Below are 13,534 nucleotides of genomic sequence, written 5' to 3' on the forward strand. Positions count from 1 at the left end.
GGTTGCTGGTGACACACCTCCAGGGCCAGGTGGTAGCTACCGCGATATGGGTGGCGGAGCATTCCAACCACCATATGGGCATGTCTCCATGCCTATGACTACCGCACTTGTGTGAATGGGGGTGCTGGTGACACACCGCCGGGGCCAGGCGGTAGCTACCGCGATATGGGCGCCATGCATTGACATGAGGCACCGCGATTTGGGTGGCGGAGCAGGCCCACCGCCATATGGGCATGTCTCCATGCCTATGACTACCGCACTTGTGTGAATGGGGGTGCTAGTGACACACCTCCGGGGCCAGGGATAGCTTTCGCGATATGGGTGCCATACAATCGCAATGCCAATCTGTCAAACATCAACAGGGCACAGTGCCAAGATGGTCAATGGAACATCACTGTGCACACGAGGCCAATCTCCCATTTACTCCACTGATGGCTACACATGCCATGTTTGTGTATGTGTTTCGTAGATTGGCCTGTACCCACTCACATGTCACTTATGGGTTTGATGTTGGCGTAGGCAGGACAGTGCTGTTCTGGACTCTGCAATGTGTACACATGTCAATGTGTTGAGCTGCAGTGACAATCACAGTGATGCTCATCTCAATGAATGATGAACTATGTTGCATTGCCTCTCATGTCTGCTCATGCACACATTCTTCATTCCAGCGCCAACTGTGGTCATTGTGTGGTGGATGTGTGCCAGGTTGTAATGACGCATTGAGGTGTGACAAGTACAGCAGCTAGGTATGAGACAGTGGGTTAGATTAGGTACACATTTGATGGATGCTATACTCCCAGGCGTGCCCATTTGAAATGTGGCCATATCCCTATGTGCATTCACATTGAGCAAGGTGGTGTTTGAGGTACTTCTCTTGTGTAAGTTGACAGGTGTGGCCTTTGTGCACACAAAGGTGTCCCTACATGTGAGCCAGTCTGTTAGTCAAGGTTGATGTCAGTCATTGTTGTTGTTGTGTCATCCAGAACATGATGTGCTGTGCACATCTCATGATGTATTGCATTGACATGTGTTCACTATCATCTCCACTAGGAGGAGGCCAAATTTTATTCGTCACTTGGCGGTGCTGGAGGACATGGAGGATGTTGCGATAATATGGAAATGCCGCCTGGACAAAGCCACCCTGAAAACTCATGGGGGCATATGCATCAACATTTGCATTTGCGATTCCTTATTAGCGAAAAATAAGGATTCGCTAATAAGGAATAGCAAAAGGCTATGCATGTAGGAATCGCTATTCAAATAGCGATTCCTTAACTTTCCTTAATTGCTACTAGCAAATAGCGAGTAGCAATTAAGGAATGCCGTCCCAATCATTCCTATGGGCCTCCAGGCCCATAGGAATGAATCGGAGATTGCATGAGCAAATAGCGAGTGCCAGTAGGTTCTCGCAAATTGCTCATGCAATTTCAAGGGTGCAAGGGTGTCAAAATGACACCCTATAGCACCCCTGAAAATGATATGTGCACATATGTTGCACACACACATGCTCTAAGGGCATGTGTGTGCGCAACATGAAACTTTGAAAAATGCACAAAAGTGCATTTTTCAAAGTTTTTGCAAATTACCATGCAGTTCATCTTCATGGTAATTTGCTCCCCCTATTAGCGAAATCGCTAATTTTTTAACTTTGATGCATTGCATTTAAGGAATCTCACTTTGGGATTCCTTAAATGCAATCGCTATTTAAGGAATCGGTATTTAAGGAATCCCTATTTAAAGAATCGCTATTTAAGGATTCCTTAAATAGCGATTTTTGCTTTTGGGTTGATGCATTGGAATTGGGTATTTTTAACTTAATACCGGGAGCTATTAGCGAATCGGTATTTTACCGACTGGATTTTGGCTTGATGCATGAGGCTGTTTGTGATCTGTTGGAGCCCCACCTGCAGCCCCGCAGGACATATCCAACAGCTTTCACCCCGTCTTATTATAAGGTGATGGCAGCCCTGCATTTTTTTGCCACTGGATCATTCCAAGAGACAGTGGCCAGCGCTGGTGGGATGTCACAACCGATGTTCTGCATGGTGCTGCGTGATGTACTGTCTGCCATGATGCTATACAAGGACAAATACATCCATTTCCCCAGGGGTGCTGAATTGCCAGCTGTGAAAGAAGACTTCTATCTAGTGGTGTTGCGCTGCGGTCAGGGCTACTGACGCCGGAATCTGGGGATCATGGTTTGATCCCCGGTGCCGGCGGCAGATTAGCCCAGCACCATGTGACTGTGGGCAATAGCTTGCTTAATCTTCCCGATGGACCCCAGCGCCTAGAGACCCTTAGGGTGATTGTTCGCGCTTTACAAATGTGGATATTTATCCCCTTGGACACATCCCCAAAGTTGTTGGGGCCATTGATTGTACCCATGTCTGGCTTGTGCCACCATAGGCAAGTGAGCACATTTATCGCAATCACAAGCGTTCCCACTCCATCAATGTGCAGGTGGTGTGCCTAGCAGATATGACCATCTCGCAGGTGTGTGCCAAATTCCCAGGCTCGGCCCATGACTCCTACATTCTGCAGAACAGCATTGGGCCCCAGCTGATGGCTAATCTTCTTCCCGAGCGTGCATTGATTGTGGGTGAGTATGCCTATGTGTGGCGTGCTGGGTGTGTGACCTGCTGCCCTCAGCCTCTGCAACATTGCAATGTCTATTTGTGTTTGTCATACCTAGGTGACTCTGCATATCCCAACCGTCCCTGGTTGCTGAGCCCACTTGAAGTACTGGGTTTTTCAGAACCCAGCGGTGCCAGGGGACACACCCGAAGACTTCGAGTTCTTCCTGTTCCAGACTACAGAAACACAGAGTCTTCTAGGTGAAGTCAAAGATCAAATTTATTGGCTGCAGCCAGTAACAGATATCCTAGAAGTACAACACGGTGTATATTCTCAGGAGACTGCTCAACCTTACAAAGTCAGCCTTCTCTTTTATACAAAATATTATGCTTTAGGCAAACATTCCTTATTTTACAGTTAACCATTCACATATTTTCACTACAACGAAAAAGCAAAGTCATGATGACAAGCCCATTGTCCAGCCCTTAATCAATTACCCGGCAAGGCCCGGTACTTTCATCAGATATCGACGGTCCCCCAATAAAAACGGGCACCTCCTCCTCGTAAAGCAAGTCATAAAGAAGGAAACAGGGACAGGTGTGTAGAAGATTAACCATGGTTTGTGTGTGATCAAAGGGTTTTACGATAGGTTGGGCCTTGATACTAATCTCGTTCGACCACTGGGAACGGAACTGGCCGAACAGGTTTGGCTTCGGGCAGTGAAGTCAGCTTGCTCAGGTCACCGAAGAGTCAACGAAGCTGTGCGTGTCCTTCAGACCCATGCTTGGCTTTAGTTCTGGGCCTATGTGAGGGCAATCACAAAATGGCTGTCGTTCTAAGATGGACCCGAGGGATCAGAACGGAAACTATGATTTCAGGGTGATTTCCTCACCCGAACATGGCGAAAATGCTTGTGCATAGTATCCTAATCATTTGCGGTCTGCTGATACCAAAATCGTCATGATACGACGATGTTTATAACACGGGTCCAGAATTGCAAGTACCATAGACCCTCCTTTTGCCCTTACATAGGCAATTAACCTATACTCACGTAGGTCTGAGTCTAGGTCTGAGTCCAAATCTATATTCATAAAGTCGTTGAGATGTTGCTGTAGCATCATCCTATTACTTAGCTCGTCCCTTGATACAGGTTTCCTTACACACGATGAGGCCACACATTGCAGGAGCACACTGTAGACACAGACAGAACAGGAAAAGAATGGCTAAGATCATCCCAATGACTATCAGAATCTTCCATCCCCAGGCGGATATCAGTTCCCAGAACCACCCCACCAATGACCAATCTCCTTTATCCACGTGAATAGATTCGGAGATCTTATGCAGTTTGGAAATGGCCTGGTAAACTGTCGGAGCGTTATCTGGAATGAAAACACAGCAACTTAATTGGATCACAGTACATACCCCACCTAGGTCTGCAAGTATGACGTCCAATGCGACCCTGTTCTGAAGAGTCATAAGGCGATCCGACTGGAGCTCAGCAGTCAAATTACCAAGGGCACCAGCGGTTTCATCTGCCGTGGATTCAACCACCCATGTCAATTGCCTTATGTTCCTGCTGTTAACCATAGGCCCCCAAAACGGCAGAGAACCCTTCACGAAATCTCCAAACTCTTGTCCTGCAGTGTCATCTTGACTGATGACACCTCTAACTATCCTTGTCTTGTGGTAATCTGCCGCGGCTGTGTAGGTGGGAGGCAACAGGAACGAAACAAAACATGTGCCCGAGAAGTCAGGGGGCAACCATGTATAGGCTCTATTATGGCAGATGAAATAGGTACCCCCAGCTGCTAAGAACGAAGGGGAAGTCTGAGACGTAAAGACATATGTTTCAGTACAGATACTTCTCCCTAACTGAGCTCTGGTATTTTTGCCATTACCTTGCAGACATAGGTGACCCTGATGGGGTACAACCCAAATCGGGGAGGATCCCCTTGCTCGCTGGTTCTCACTCAGAGCAGCTCCATATCCTGTTATGTTCCATCCAATATATGCTAGTGTCTCATCTCTCGGGATAGTCTCATAGGAAATGTCTTCCTTAATCATATCTACCATACCCTTAACTAGAGCACTATTCTTAGCATTATCCTTCACAGAACGTAGGGGGTTGGTTTCATGAGCGTATATGAATATCGTTCTATATGCCCACACAGAACCATTATGGCTGAAAGGCAGGACCAGATAAGGGATACCTTTTTCAGTAGTATGAGGCATAAGACCACACACCCAACAGTTAGTTGTGTTAACTACTAATTGGTGTTGGTGTAGAAGCTGAATGAATGAATTATTGACAAATTCTAATCTTCTAGCAGATTCGTGTTCAGGCAGAGGGTGAAAAGAATGTGAGGAAACAGTAGAAGGAAGTATGGGCTGTGCAGTGGGTGCAAACGTTACTTGGAAAGAGAATAAAACATATCCTATTAAAAACGTAATTACACTAAACAACATGAAAATACATATTATCAAAAATCGTTTCTTTGTCATCATTGTACACATTCTGGCTTTAAAATCCATCTGTTCGGCAGGTCTCTCATTCTCGAAAAACTCCATCCTCTCTAATCGCTGCTCGTGGTGGTAGGGTGTTCTATGCTAAGGAATGCTTCTGTCAGTCCAGGGAAACTCCCTTAGACCGACCAGAACTGTCGACCTAACGTCTTCAGCTGCACTCCAAAGACTTGGGCAACCACGATCCTGCAGCTGAACCCGGATGGCGGTTCAAAAAAACAAAAACAAAAATAAGCAAGTTTCTCAGATGAGAGAGCTGCACTTTCAAAAATAGCAAAGAAAAAAGAATTTTTATTTGTCCATTGTTCTCGACCTCAAATTATAGCGATGCTTTCCAGATACTGTCTGGTCTTGGAACAAGAGTTCAGGCTCTGTAGTGTCTAATCGAATTGATGGTGGCACAGCTTCTTGCAGAATGTTGTCACTTTCTTTCTCAGAAATTGTTCCTTTTACACGTGCATTGCTAAAAGGCAGAAAACGAGGCACAATCTCAGTCTCGGAGTCGGCGATTCCCTCCTGGACCCACCGGTCGTAGGGCAAAGGCAAAGGGACTCTCTTGCAGTGAACGCCGTGGATCCAGTTCTTTTTCCCTTTTACTCGAACAGCCGATCTCGTTGAAAGAAGGACGAGATGGGGGCCTGTCCAACGGGGCTCATCATTCTTTGTCCTCTTGAAGTTTTTGACCAGCACCCATGATCCAGGATTGATAGGATGTCCTGGAGCTTCAGAGACCTGAGGCAGAGTATCATGCACCTGTTGGTGTAAAACACGCAATTTAGCCGTCAATTCATACAGATAATCAAGTAATACGGGGTGTTCGATCTCACTGAATTTTGTCGGCCTTGGCACTCCCCATATGTTGGCCGGACAGCCGGACACAATTTCATAAGGACTAAGTCCCACTCGCGAATGCACAGTCATTCTCGTTGATAGGAGTGCTAAAGGCAGGGCCTCAGGCCATTTAAGACCAGAGCTCGCTTGAATCTTGGCCAGTTTCAATTTTAACGTGCCATTATAGCACTCTACTAGTCCAGCTGATTGGGGGTGATTTGCAGCGTGGAATTCCTGCTGAATACCTAGCCCTTCACATACTTTCTTCATCACACGACCCACAAATTCACTCCCATTATCATTCCAGACCATTCTCGGCATTCCAAATCTGGGGAAGAATTCTTTGACAAGGGCTTTAGCTGTGGATAAGGCAGTGTTGTCTTTTAAGGGATATGCGTCTACCCATCTTGAAAAGGCACAAACAACAACGAGTACGTATTTCAGATTGTTGCATCTTTCCATATGGATGAAATCTAGCTGCAAAACTTCAAACGGATACGTTGGAGGCGCGAAATGACCAGCTGGAGTTGGAGTTCCCCTACCAGGATTGTATTTCAGACACACCATGCAATTTTTGACCACATTCTCTGCACATTTAGGAATTCAAGCATTTTGCCATACTGGAGCCAACAACTTACAAATCCCTTTCACACTGATATGGGCCATCCCATGGGCCATTGTCACCACTGCAAGCACATACGCATCGGGTAACAACCATCGCTGATGTTCTGATAAGTCAATCCAACAACCATTTTTATCCAATTTACCCGTACTTTCTCTCCACATACTCAATTCTTTCTCTGAAGCTTCGGCTTGAAGGGACTTCACACTCTCTATCGTGTCTTCACACATTCCAACATCACCAACCCATCTTGCAGGGCCTGCAACATACATTCGATTCTTCACATCCTTTGCTGTTTCTTTAGCAATTTCGTCAGCAAATGCATTACCCCGACCAACATCATCAGTCACCTTCTTGTGTGCGCTGCATTTCACAATCGCGACTTGTAGTGGCAAGGTCAGTGACTCAAGAAGCTCATTCACCAACTGACCATGCTGTATTTTAGTTCCATGTGAAGTGAGGAACCCACGTTCTTTCCACAATCGTCCAAAACTATGAGTCACACCAAACGCATAGTGGCTGTCAGTATATATGGTCACTTTCATTCCTTTCGATAACACACACGCTCTCGTAAGTGCAATTAACTCTGCTGCTTGAGCTGAATTATGTGGTATATGTGCAGCTTCAACAATCGTATGCAAAGTCGTGACAGCATATGCTGCAGTCGTATCACCATTCGGAAGCTTAAAGCATGAACCATCCACCCATAAGATACCATCACACTCTACAAGAGGAGTATCTTTAAGATCTACTCTCCCTTTCGTTTCTTCTTCTGTCCTAAGACAATCATGCTGTTCAACATCATCTGTCTCTACTGAAATCGGCAATAACGTGGCTGGATTTAACGTACTGCATCTCTTTATGTGCACATGACTCGCTAACAGTGTCAACTCGTAACCTGACAATCGAGCACTAGTTAAGTGCTGTGTCTTGGTCCTGTTTAACAACGTGTCCACTGCATGTGGAACCATCACAATCAACATGTTATTCATTACTAATCCAGCAGACTGTCGAATAGAAACAGCTGCTGCTGCTGTGGCTCTCAAGCAACTCGGCAATGCTTTAGCTACCGGATCCAAAGTCGACGAAAAATACGCGCATGGACGCTGTTTGTCTCCAAAAGACTGTGTCAACACTGACAATGCACAACCTTCTTTCTCATGGACATACAGTGTAAAAGGCTTACCGTAGTCGGGGGTACCCAACACAGGAGCTGAACACAGTGCATTACGCAATTCTGAAAAACATTTCTGACAATCTTCAGACCATGAAACGGGATTCGGTGTATCTTTACAGGTTAATGCTACCAAAGGTTTGGCCAGCAGAGAGAAATTCGGTATCCACTGCCTACAGTATGATGTAATGCCCAAGAAAGCACGTACTTCTCTCTGTGATTTTGGCACACTCAATTTTGCAATTGCCTGAATTCTTTCTGGGGTCAGTTTCCTTCCCTCCTTCGATAAGAGATGACCTAAGTAGGTCACTTCTTGTCGACAATATTGCAGTTTTGAAAGAGACACTTTGTGATGCAAATCAGACAAATGACGTAACAACGACAAGGTGGATTCATTACAAATTTCCTCAGTATCTGCGGCTATTAATAAATCATCGCCGTACTGAATGAGGGTTGCGCCATGAGGTAAAACAATTTCATCAAGCTGTGTTTTCAAAGCCTGACTATATATTGACGGACTTTCACAGTAGCCTTGAGGAGCGCGTTTGAAGCGGAAACTTCGGCCTCCTAGATTGAAACCAAAAATATCCCTGCTCTCCTCGGCAATCGGGATGCTGAAGAAAGCATTCTTTAAGTCAATCACCGAGAACCAAGTGGCGGAAGCTGGAATCATAGTCAATAGGGCAGTGATATCAGGGACAACTGGAAACTGTGGCACAACTATTTTATTGACCTCTCTAAGATCAATCACGAACCTGTAAACAGGTGGCTGAGAGGGGTCAGTACGTTTCAAAACAGGCAGAACAGAACTATTGCAAACGTTGCCTCTTGTTTCTTCAATTACATCTTTTTCAATCAAATCGTAAATGATCGCTAGCAACGCTTTTTCACCTTCACTAGATATCTTGTATTGAGGAATGCGTGGCAATTTAACATCAGCTTTCAATGTCACAACATATGGCGGTATTTCCAAAAGACCCACATCATTAGGACCAGTAGCCCAAAGAATGTCAGGAAGAAACGACAATTCGGTCGGAAGTTTATCCTTCGACAAATACATCGAAGAGACCACTTTCCTACCCAGTGTAAGCTGTACTCTCGAAGGAGAACAATATAATGTTGCATACAATCTTTTCAACAAATCCAATCCCAACAAGTTTTCACCGCAACCTGTCATTAGGATAAGGGGTGCTTCCAAATCACAAGGTCCAACAGAAAGGGACATAGGACTAGAGATCGTATTCCTAACCGGGGCTCCAGAAAAACCTACTGAAACATTCATCTTGCCAGACAAAGGTGCGCCAGGGAGTTTTGAGTGCATAATAGAACTCTTTGCAGCACCAGTATCCAACAGAAAAGGTTCTGACACACCTAATGTAGTTACCTTAACATACGGTCCACCTTGATCTACTGGAACTGAAACAACTCCCTCTCTTTGTCTATGGCTGCCCTAGCAATCATTACCTTCCATATTCTCGTCTTCTGCATAATAGTCATCAGCATAGTACTGAGCCTTCCTACCAGACGCGTTATTTTGCTGGTCAAAACTATTCATTGAATTCTGAGATGGAAGGGGACGCACGTTCTGGGAAACACTTCCACGTCCTCTACCTCTAGCAGCTTGTTGGACACCTCGACCTCTTGCACCAATAGTACCATTCGTACGCTGTAACAAAATAGGACAACTATACTTGAAATGACCCTCTTCTTTACAATATGAACACTGATTGGGACCTACCGGAACACGTGGTCGAGAATACTCGAGCCTTTGCGAGTTTCTCTGAAAGTGTTGAGGTTGCTGATAGTTACTCTGACCACCACGTGGCGGATAAGCTTGTTGTAAAAGAACCTTCGTCTTTAGTTCTTTAGTTTTCTTTTCTGCTCTATCCTTCTCATCTTTATCCCTATTTTCGTAGTGCTGTGCAGTAGCCAATATTTGTGCTGAGGAGGAAACGGCCCAAGAACTCTCTGAATCTTTCAATTTCTTACACAACTCGGGAAGCAAATTGTGAACAAACTTGTCAACGAACAACCGTTGACCACCTTCTGTACTCATATCTTGACCACTGTGGTCGATAAACATTTCCTCAAACCTAGTGAAGAAATCAGACACTGTTTCATCCTTCTTCTGCTTACACGCAGACAATTTATCCCAATTCACACGCATCGCAGGCATTAAAGTCTTCATGTAAGTAATGATCCTAGCAGGAAGTTCGGCTACCAAAAGCTCAGGCTTGGCACCACCAACTTGTCTATTATTTGCAGCACTAATGTTAGCCCATGAGTCGCCTGGCTCTTGCGCGTGATCTGTATTACGAATCACTCCCCACAAAGGCTGTGGAACAACATTCCCAAATAACATGTCTATGTCGGCTAAATTCATAACACATGAGTCTTCAGTTTGTGCTAATTCCTTATAATATCCTTCAGGATTTTTACGAGGATCAGGCAAAGTCTGCTTAAGGGCTAAAACTTCAGATCGCTTCCAAGGAACATGTACCCAAACACGCTGGAAATGAGCTGGCATAGCAGCAATACCGTGAGCGGCATGAGCCACAACGGCGTCCTTCCATACCGGAGGGACTTCTCTCATAGGGTATTGTCTCACCTTTTTATCAGATGGGTCATGTTCAAACAATGACTTAGAAGGACCCTCAATCCTAAAAGACAACAATGTCGCAACTGCTTTCTCAACATCGGGACCCACAATTGTGCCTTTTTCAAATTCAAATCGTACGCGGCACAATTCCTGTGGATTCGCTTCCAAATCGTTATCCTCCAATTCCTCACAAAGAAAAACACACATCTTTTCAAAAACGTATCTCTGTTTCGGTGCTTCCCATTGACGGAAGGCATCCATAACAGAATCCACATCATACCTTGAAGGGTAGATAACCCATTTACGCGCCATACGGTCAAACATTTCTTTCTCTCGAGAATCAGGCAGTTGACTACGCGTCTGCTTACGTCTTGGATCAGGGGTCACACTAGTGGACCCGAAGAGAGGAGATATAAAGCTAGCAACAGTAGCAGTCATTCGCTGTCGCATAGAAGGAGAAGTTGACAAAAGAACGGGAGGAAAAACAGAGGGAAACAAGGCAAATGCAGATGCAGAAGCAGAGGTAGTATCGGGAACACCACCAGAAGAGGCGGTGGGTTCCATAGACAAAGTCGTAGGAAGTACAGGTGGAACAGGTAGCAAAGTCGGCGGCCCTTGAGAGGGGTGCACCATAGGAGTAGGAGCCAACTGAAGAGGAGCTGGCGGTTGTGGAAGAACTTGAGGCACAATATTTGGGGGTTGCACAACTAAAGGTTGCGGAGGTGCTGTAGCACTCTGCACATAAGGGGGTGGTGAATTCAACAAGTGTGACATTAAAGGGTCTTTCTCCATTTCTTTTGACGGATCTTGCTGAAGAAGCGGCAAAACTGGTTAACATTTATCGATCACCATGTTACGTTGCCTGTGCAACTGCTCACTTATTTGTTCTTCTTCATTATCTTTAAACTGCATAGCAGCTTGCATTACCGTAATACCCTTCTCTCTCTTATTTCTCTTTGCTAATTTAATTTCCTTCTGTTTGACTTCCTTACGCCATAGGCGAAAAGAGTCAAACATCGCCGGCCGGGCTTTCTTCTTAAAAAGTTTAACTTCCAAATTATCCAGAACCTCTGTGTCAAAACTACCATTTTGGGGCCACTTTAAAACACCATCTTTCCTGGTGTATCGGACCCATACTTCATTATATGTGATGGGGCCTACGCCATGTTTCACATAGAGCTCATAGGTTGGAGTTCCAATCGGAGGAACCGGACACGAGTCCTCCAATCGGGAATCCCTATTACAACCAAGACAAAACAAATTTCCAAGTCTGCTAAGACCAGGCATCTTCGCTCTCTAGTCTAGCTTCAAACTTCAAAGGATTATCGAATACGATAGTCTCGTGAATACACAAGTCCCTCGGCTTTGGTACTTGCAAGTTCCAAATCAAAGATCCCAAGGGGATACCAAACCAAATAACCAAACTAAGGACTGGGAGACGCTCCACTTATACTTAACTGAGGTATCGATGACGTCACCAGAAGACTCGTCTATCGTTTCGCTCTACCAAATCATCAAGGGTCCAAAACAGGGCGATAGTCAGGGCAGCAGTCCTTCGTAGCCGCCGGGAAGCGGGGAACCTCGCAGCAAAGACTTTCGGACCACGTCGACATACAGGGGTCGATGAAGTGGCGGCCTTCCTCCAGAATTTTCACACGAAGCTCCTCACGAACCTCTGGCTTGGACCGGTACCGCTGAAATCGCCCCATGTTGGGCGCCAACTGAAGTACTGGGTTTTTCAGAACCCAGCGGTGCCAGGGGACACACCCGAAGACTTCGAGTTCTTCCTGTTCCAGACTACAGAAATACAGAGTCTTCTAGGTGAAGTCAAATATCGAATTTATTGGCTGCAGCCAGTAACAGATATCCTAGAAGTACAACACGGTGTATATTCTCAGGAGACTGCTCAACCTTACAAAGTCAGCCTTCTCTTTTATACAAAATATTATGCATTAGGCAAACATTCCTTATTTTACAGTTAACCATTCACATATTTTCACTACAAAGAAAAAGCAAAGTCATGATGACAAGCCCATTGTCCAGCCCTTAATCAATTACCCGGCAAGGCCCGGTACTTTCATCAGATATCGACGGACCCCCAATAAAAACGGGCACCTCCTCCTCGTAAAGCAAGTCATAAAGAAGGAAACAGGGACAGGTGTGTAGAAGATTAACCATGGTTTGTGTGTGATCAAAGGGTTTTACGATAGGTTGGGCCTTGATACTAATCTCGTTCGACCACTGGGAACGGAACTGGCCGAACAGGTTTGGCTTCGGGCAGTGAAGTCAGCTTGCTCAGGTCACCAAAGAGTCAACGAAGGTGTGCGTGTCCTTCAGGCCCATGCTTGGCTTTAGTTCTGGGCCTATCTGAGGGCAATCACAAAATGGCTGCCGTTCTAAGATGGACTCGAGGGATCAGAACGGAAACTATGATTTCAGGGTGATTTCCTCACCCGAACATGGCGAAAATGCTTGTGCATAGTATCCTAATCATTTGCGGTCTGCTGATACCAAAATCGCCATGATACGACGATGTTTATAACACGGGCCCAGAATTGCAAGTACCACACACTGCGGAATCCCAGGTCCCCGGCTGAAGTTCGCTACAATGAGGCCCATGGGAGGACACGTCGTGTGGTGGAGTGTACTTTTGGTCTGCTCAAGTCACGTCTCCACTGCCTGGACAAGACTGGAGGTGCACTGGCATACTCCACAACCTAGCCATTCGCAAGGAGATTCCCCTGCTCCTGGATGATGGTGAGGACCCAAGGCCCCAGCCTGCAAACCAAGCTGTGTCCAGTGATGAGAACAGTGGAGAGGAGGAAGGTGTTGACCTGTGTGAACAGCTCATCACCCCCTACTTCACTTGAAGGTGGGTGTCAATGTGCAACATACCCATTGTCTGCTGATATTGCTGTTGTCGTGATGGGGCATGTGATAATTGTAGCAGCAGCCAGTTGTAGACTCAGTGGTAGTTGGCAATGTTTCTGGCACAGGTCATTTGGGAACATCTACAGGACGTGTATGTTGACACTTGTTGCCCATTGTGACATGTGCATGTTGGGTTATCCTGATGATAGGGGTTGTGTGATGTCTGTGATGCCGCACACAGACCAGTGAAAGTAGTTCTGATGTGTTTCCCTAGGTGCCTCCAACTTTTCCTTGCCTACATACAGCCCATGCTCCTGGTACATTGAGATCATGTTGAAGA

General features: G+C 45.8%; 1 pseudogene; it reads right to left on the minus strand.

The window, feature by feature from the left end:
* Window positions 1–9,174: 9,174 nt before the first annotated feature.
* On the minus strand, window positions 9,175–11,610 carry LOC146859003 (uncharacterized; annotated as a pseudogene).
* Window positions 11,611–13,534: the final 1,924 nt, after the last annotated feature.

The sequence above is a fragment of the Triturus cristatus genome, chromosome 3_2 (genome assembly GCF_964204655.1).
Source record: "Triturus cristatus chromosome 3_2, aTriCri1.1, whole genome shotgun sequence".
Lineage (NCBI taxonomy): Eukaryota > Metazoa > Chordata > Amphibia > Caudata > Salamandridae > Triturus > Triturus cristatus.